At 56.0% G+C, this 6,411-nt stretch overlaps 1 long non-coding RNA gene across 1 annotated transcript in view; it reads left to right on the top strand.

The window, feature by feature from the left end:
- Window positions 1–5,849: 5,849 nt before the first annotated feature.
- Window positions 5,850–6,411, top strand: part of LOC143809776 (uncharacterized) — an 89,865-nt gene continuing 89,303 nt past the window's right edge. Inside the window, exon 1 of the long non-coding RNA XR_013222450.1 lies at window positions 5,850–5,954. This is a non-coding gene — a long non-coding RNA (uncharacterized LOC143809776). The remainder of the gene's footprint in view (window positions 5,955–6,411) is intronic.

The following is a 6,411-nucleotide window of genomic DNA, read 5'->3' as shown; positions in this document are numbered from 1 at the left end:
TTATAATTAAATTCACTGGGATTTGTTTTGTTAATATAATAATTAATTCACATATTAGTTCATTCAATATTTATTTGTATCAGTGTTTACACTTTTTAGCACTTGCTTTGTATATTTGTGCACATACTTATTTGTATGTGCATATGGATGTATATACACACATGTGTATGTATCTGTATGCTAATATTTAGATATAGCATTATTTCACTGCCGGTGCATTTGCACATCCTGATAACAGGATTTTGTATATACTTTTAGGCCATGTTCACACGCTGCGGGTTCCTCTGCGGGTTAATCCCGCAGCGGAATTGAAAATCTGCAGGGCAAAACCGCTGTGGTTATCCCTGCAGATTTAACGCGGTTTGTTCCGCGGTTTCCGCTGCGGGATTACTGCTGTACTATTGATGCTGCATATGCAGCAATATGCAGCATCAATAGTAATGTAAAAAATAATAAAAATTGGCTATACTCACCCTCTGACGTCGCGATCTCCCCGGCGCTGCAAGCGGCTGTGCCGACAAGGACCTTCGTGACGTCACGGTCATGTGACCGCGGCGTCATCACGGTCATGTGACCGCGACGTCACCACAGGTCCTGTTCGGCACAGCAACTGAGACCGGACGGCCGCGGGCAGCGCTGAGAGGTGAGTATAGCTTCATTTTTTATTTTAATTCTTTTTTTTACACTATTTTATGGTTCCCAGGGCCTGGAGGAGAGTCTCCTCTCCTCCACCCCGGGTACCATCTGCACATTATCCGCTTACTTCCCGCATCGTGGGCACAGCCCCATGCGGGAAGTAAGGCTACGTTCACATTTGCGGCCAGCGCCGCAGCGTCGGGCGCCGCAGCGGCGCCGCATGCGTCATGCGCCCCTATATTTAACATGGGGGCGCATGGACATGCGGCGCACTTGCGTTTTGCGCCGCATGCGTCGCTGCGGCGCCCGCGTCGGGTCGCAGAGGACGCAGCAAGTTGCATTTTTGCTGCGTCCAAATTCAATGAAAAAAACGACGCATGCGGCGCAAAACGCAGCGTTGTGCATGCGTTTTGCTGCGTTTTTGTTTGCGTTGTGCGCTGCGGCGCCGACGCTGCGGCGCACAACGCAAATGTGAACGTAGCCTAAGCGGTTCAATGCATTCCTATGGGTGCAGAATCGCAGCGATTCTGCACAAAGAAGTGACATGCTGCGGGTTGTAAACCGCTGCGTTTCTGCGCGGTTTTTCCCGCAGCATGTGCACTGCGGTTTGCGGTTTCCATAGGGTTTACATGTTAATGTAAACGCTATGGAAACTGCTGCGGACCCGCAGCATCAAAATCGCGGCGGTTCCGCGGTAAAAACCGCAGCGTGTGAACATGGCCTTATAGTGCCTTACAGTCTGTTATTCCCTGTCCCCTGCCACATTTGGTGTTTATCTTTTTTGATTGTGTATAATAAATGTAAAAATAGGTTTTCTTGTCCATCAGTTTTACACATGTATTTTTTGTTATTTAATACATTCTTGATAAATAATATACGTATGGTACTGTGGTCTGGTATAATTATTTTAAATAAAATCTATATTTTATGAAGTTCTGACTTTGAATATTTTTTTGGGTAATAGCATGAGGAAGGAAACTACTCACCGCCACCGAGCAGAGATGCATCCTCCATCGCGAGGTAATAAGCTCAATCGATCCTCCCTTTGCCGGGGGATGGAGAGCCTCTGTCCATCTTCATATGTGCCTGCCGCAGGGGGCTTACGGATACGCCTGCCGCAGGGGGCTTGCGGATACGCCTGCCGCAGGGGGCTTGCGGACACGCCTGCCGCAGGGGGCTTGCGGACACGCCTGCCGCAGGGGGCTTGCGGACACGCCTGCCGCAGGGGGCTTGCGGACACGCCTGCCGCAGGGGGCTTGCGGATACGCCTGCCGCAGGGGGCTTGCGGATACGCCTGCCGCAGGGGGCTTGCGGATACGCCTGCCGCAGGGGGCTTGCGGATACGCCTGCCGCAGGGGGCTTGCGGATACGCCTGCCGCAGGGGGCTTACGGATACGCCTGCCGCAGGGGGCTTACGGCTACTGTGGGGACTACATGACGCCAACAGGTGAGGGCTTAACTGCGGAGGAGCCCGGGAGATGCACATAAGAGGTATACTCTATGTGCTCGCCATCTTACAGGGGGGAGATCGGGACCGTGTAGGAACCGTCGCCCTAGCGTAGATTAGGAGTGCCCCAATCGTCGCAGGAAAGGTACGGGGAAGTATACTCGCCATGCTCGCCTGTTGATGGTTCGGGGAAGATCGGACCCTAGAAAGGAATCCGTCGCCCCCTTCACTCCGTAAATTAAAAAATTAAAATTTACAGAAAATAAAAACGTTGGGGTCTGAACCAGACCCATGTGCCTCCTACAGACACTAAGCAAGAACTGGTTAGCTGAGAGCCAGCAGGAGGGTGTATACTGCAGGGGAGGAGCTAACTTTCTTTGTATCACTTAGTGTCAGCCTCCTAGTGGCAACAGCATACACCCATGGTCTGTGTCCCCCAATGAGGCGAAGGAGAAAGTACTGCAGTGAGCAGGCGCCGAGAAAGGTCAGAGAAGCCCAGCGCCTGCGCACTGCAGTACTTTGCTCTGTCCTCAACAGGGAAAATCAGTACGCCTGCGCCGGAGCCGCAACAGAAGCAAGGAGGATGACGTTATCATATGGGATGGGAGGCGGAGGATGGGAGGCACTGGACCCGGACCGCGACGCCCATCGGACCGGACCACACTGGACCGACCCTGGGTGAGTATAATATAACCTGGTTTTTTTTAATCTTTCAGGTTACATCGGGGGGCTTATCTACATCATTATAAAATGCTGGAGATAAGCCCCTGATGCCGGTGGCCTTCGCTTATACGCGAATTTTGGGGTAACAGATTCCCTTTAAATTGTCTGTCATCCACTTGCGTCTGGACGTCCTCAAATCCCACAATCCACCGCGCTGCACCGGAAGAACGCCAACCGCCATATTGGATTACCCAAGTGATGGGTATTCCAATATGGCACCCGCTGGTGGTACTAGGCCCTTGCGCAGTACCACCAGTGGGTCATCGTCAGAACCCCCCCCCCCCTCCCGATGCTGGGACTCCCCTGCCGCAAGAACCCCAGGCCGCTGCTCGGATCCAGACCACCGGGCACCTTCCCCACAGGGCAGCCATCTCAGTGCCGCAAAGCCAGCCCCCATCGGGACGTCTCCACCCTCTCGATGCGACAGCATCAGTCCTCCATCTAGTAACATTATAAATGGGATAAATCTTCCAATACTCATGAAGAAGCCCGTGTCCTGTGCTGAGGTTTGGGGCCGGCACCTCCAGTCCTCCCAGTGTGACATATGCCCTGTATAGTGGACAGTCCTATCCGGTGACCGCTGCCCCTTTTCGGTGCTGGCTGTGACCTGCACATGTTGGAGGAAGCGTCTGCTAATTGCCGCAGTCTGGCTGCTAATTGTGATTGAAGGCTGCGTCCTCTCCGGGTCACAGAGGAGACTCTGCACACACTGCGGCTCCCCGTCAGTCTCACTTTACAGACTCCTCTACCTCCCAGGAAACAATCTGGAATATATAGAACTAGACAGGACATTAGGGAAACTCTACCCGACGTGTGCCCAAATTAACCTGAAAACTCCCATCATCTGAAATAATGACTAATCCTCCAAATCTGTGAACACAAAGTGCATTAACGAGGTTTTCTGGAGGATGAAATTATTTTACCAATGGCTCAGAATGGGTTAAATAATAATATGACCCCTCAGCTCTTATTCAGACGCTGCAGGGGTCACATTTCCCTGAGCTGCGAGATCAGCGTCAAATCGGTGAGAGGTTTAGGACTTTTATCATCATTTATTTTTAACCCTTTCAAGAAAAAAAAAAAAAGAAAAAGGACTTGGTCGGACAAGCACTTCAATAAATAACCTGCTAATATCCCGATGCAGAAAAGTATTAGCCCCCTCAGCTGCAGACAAGGGGTCCTCCTGCATTACATGAGAGCGTGTCCCGGACCTGTGCCATGGAATAAATGGCGCTATAATAAATAATAACTGACTTGTTGCAGGGTGGATGGCTTGTGTACCAGGGCTCCTGCGGATTGAGGACTATCTAGGCGGATGGGAGTCATGAAGCAGGACCATAGTCTGCCCCTCAGCTTAATGCACTAAAGGGGTCATCCAGGACATGTAAATCAATGTGAGATCATTGGGGGGTGCGACCCCGGCATGCCCACCACTCACCTGTTATCAGTGCCCAGCCAGAGACCCTCAGAGCTCCATACACCGCAATGGAAAAAATGTAAGGAAGAATGAAGCAGCAGGAGACCTCAGAGATGGCGGTTATCTGGCTGGGGCTGAAAGTTCTGCTGCAAATACTAAATGTTTATATATTCCCCACTGGGGGCCCCGGGCCTGTCACATGCAGGGGCCCACCGAGAGTAAGGCCGCTATTTCATGAGGCAGAACAGTGCACAGCTGGAGAGCGGTGCACAGCGCCGGCACAGGAGGAGAGCCGTGCACAGCGCCGGCACAGGAGGAGAGCGGTGCACAGTGCCGGCACAGGAGGAGAGCCGTGCACAGCGCCGGCACAGGAGGAGAGCCGTGCACAGCGCCGGCACAGGAGGAGAGCCGTGCACAGCGCCGGCACAGGAGGAGAGCCGTGCACAGCGCCGGCACAGGAGGAGAGCCGTGCACAGCGCCGGCACAGGAGGAGAGCCGTGCACAGCGCCGGCACAGGAGGAGAGCCGTGCACAGCGCCGGCACAGGAGGAGAGCCGTGCACAGCGCCGGCACAGGAGGAGAGCCGTGCACAGCGCCGGCACAGGAGGAGAGCCGTGCACAGCGCCGGCACAGGAGGAGAGCCGTGCACAGCGCCGGCACAGGAGGAGAGCCGTGCACAGCGCCGGCACAGGAGGAGAGCCGTGCACAGCGCCGGCACAGGAGGAGAGCCGTGCACAGCGCCGGCACAGGAGGAGAGCCGTGCACAGCGCCGGCACAGGAGGAGAGCCGTGCACAGCGCCGGCACAGGAGGAGAGCCGTGCACAGCGCCGGCACAGGAGGAGAGCCGTGCACAGCGCCGGCACAGGAGGAGAGCCGTGCACAGCGCCGGCACAGGAGGAGAGCCGTGCACAGCGCCGGCACAGGAGGAGAGCCGTGCACAGCGCCGGCACAGGAGGAGAGCCGTGCACAGCGCCGGCACAGGAGGAGAGCCGTGCACAGCGCCGGCACAGGAGGAGAGCCGTGCACAGCGCCGGCACAGGAGGAGAGCCGTGCACAGCGCCGGCACAGGAGGAGAACGGTGCACAGAGCCGGCACAGGAGGAGAGCCGTGCACAGCGCCGGCACAGGAGGAGAGCCGTGCACAGCGCCGGCACAGGAGGAGAGCCGTGCACAGCGCCGGCACAGGAGGAGAGCCGTGCACAGCGCCGGCACAGGAGGAGAGCCGTGCACAGCGCCGGCACAGGAGGAGAGCCGTGCACAGCGCCGGCACAGGAGGAGAGCCGTGCACAGCGCCGGCACAGGAGGAGAACGGTGCACAGAGCCGGCACAGGAGGAGAGCGGTGCACAGAGCCGGCACAGGAGAGCGGTGCACAGCGCCGGCACAGCTGGAGAGCGGTGCACAGCGCCGGCACAGGAGGAGAGCCGTGCACAGCGCCGGCACAGGAGAACGGTGCACAGAGCCGGCACAGGAGGAGAGCGGTGCACAGAGCCGGCACAGGAGGAGAGCGGTGCACAGCGCCGGCACAGGAGGAGAGCAGGCAGTATGGTGGAGCCTCCCCCTACAGTGTACAGCGCCGCTATTACTGACCTCACCTGTCACCTGAGGAGATTCTTCTTCCGGGTTGCAGGTTGGTGCACGCTCGGATTGGTTCCGGCTGCTGGGTCCTAGTGCCGCCCGCCCTGCGGTTCCATTTTCTGTCAGACACTTCCTGGTCCTCACTGACTGCAGACTGGTACGTGGCCTGTCCTGGGTCACTGGGGGGTGAATGTGAGACCATGGGGGCTGAGGTGGGTGAAGGGCGACAGTGCACTGGGGGGTGAATGTGACAGGATGGGGTTATTGTGAGGGACCATTAATATTAGGCTACTTTCACACATCAGGTTTTTTGTTTCAGGCACAATCCGGCAATGTTTTGTAAAAACTCATCCTTTTTTTTTTAATGCTGGATCCGTTTTTTTCCCGTAGAGTTGTATAAGGCTTCTTTCACACTAGCGTCGGGCCGACGTTCCCGACGCTAGCGTTGTCCCCGCCGCACAACGGGGGCAGCTGATGCATTTTTCCAGCGCATCCGCTGCCCCATTGTGAGGTGCGGGGAGGTGGGGGTCGGAAAAAGCGGACCGTCGTGAGCAAAAAACGTTACATGTAGCGTTTTTTGCTCCCGACGGTCCGCCACTGCACGACGCATTCGT

The sequence above is a fragment of the Ranitomeya variabilis genome, chromosome 2, assembly GCF_051348905.1.
Source record: "Ranitomeya variabilis isolate aRanVar5 chromosome 2, aRanVar5.hap1, whole genome shotgun sequence".
Lineage (NCBI taxonomy): Eukaryota > Metazoa > Chordata > Amphibia > Anura > Dendrobatidae > Ranitomeya > Ranitomeya variabilis.
The sequence above is the reverse complement of the archived record's forward strand: the minus strand, read 5'-3'. Positions and strand labels throughout refer to the sequence as shown.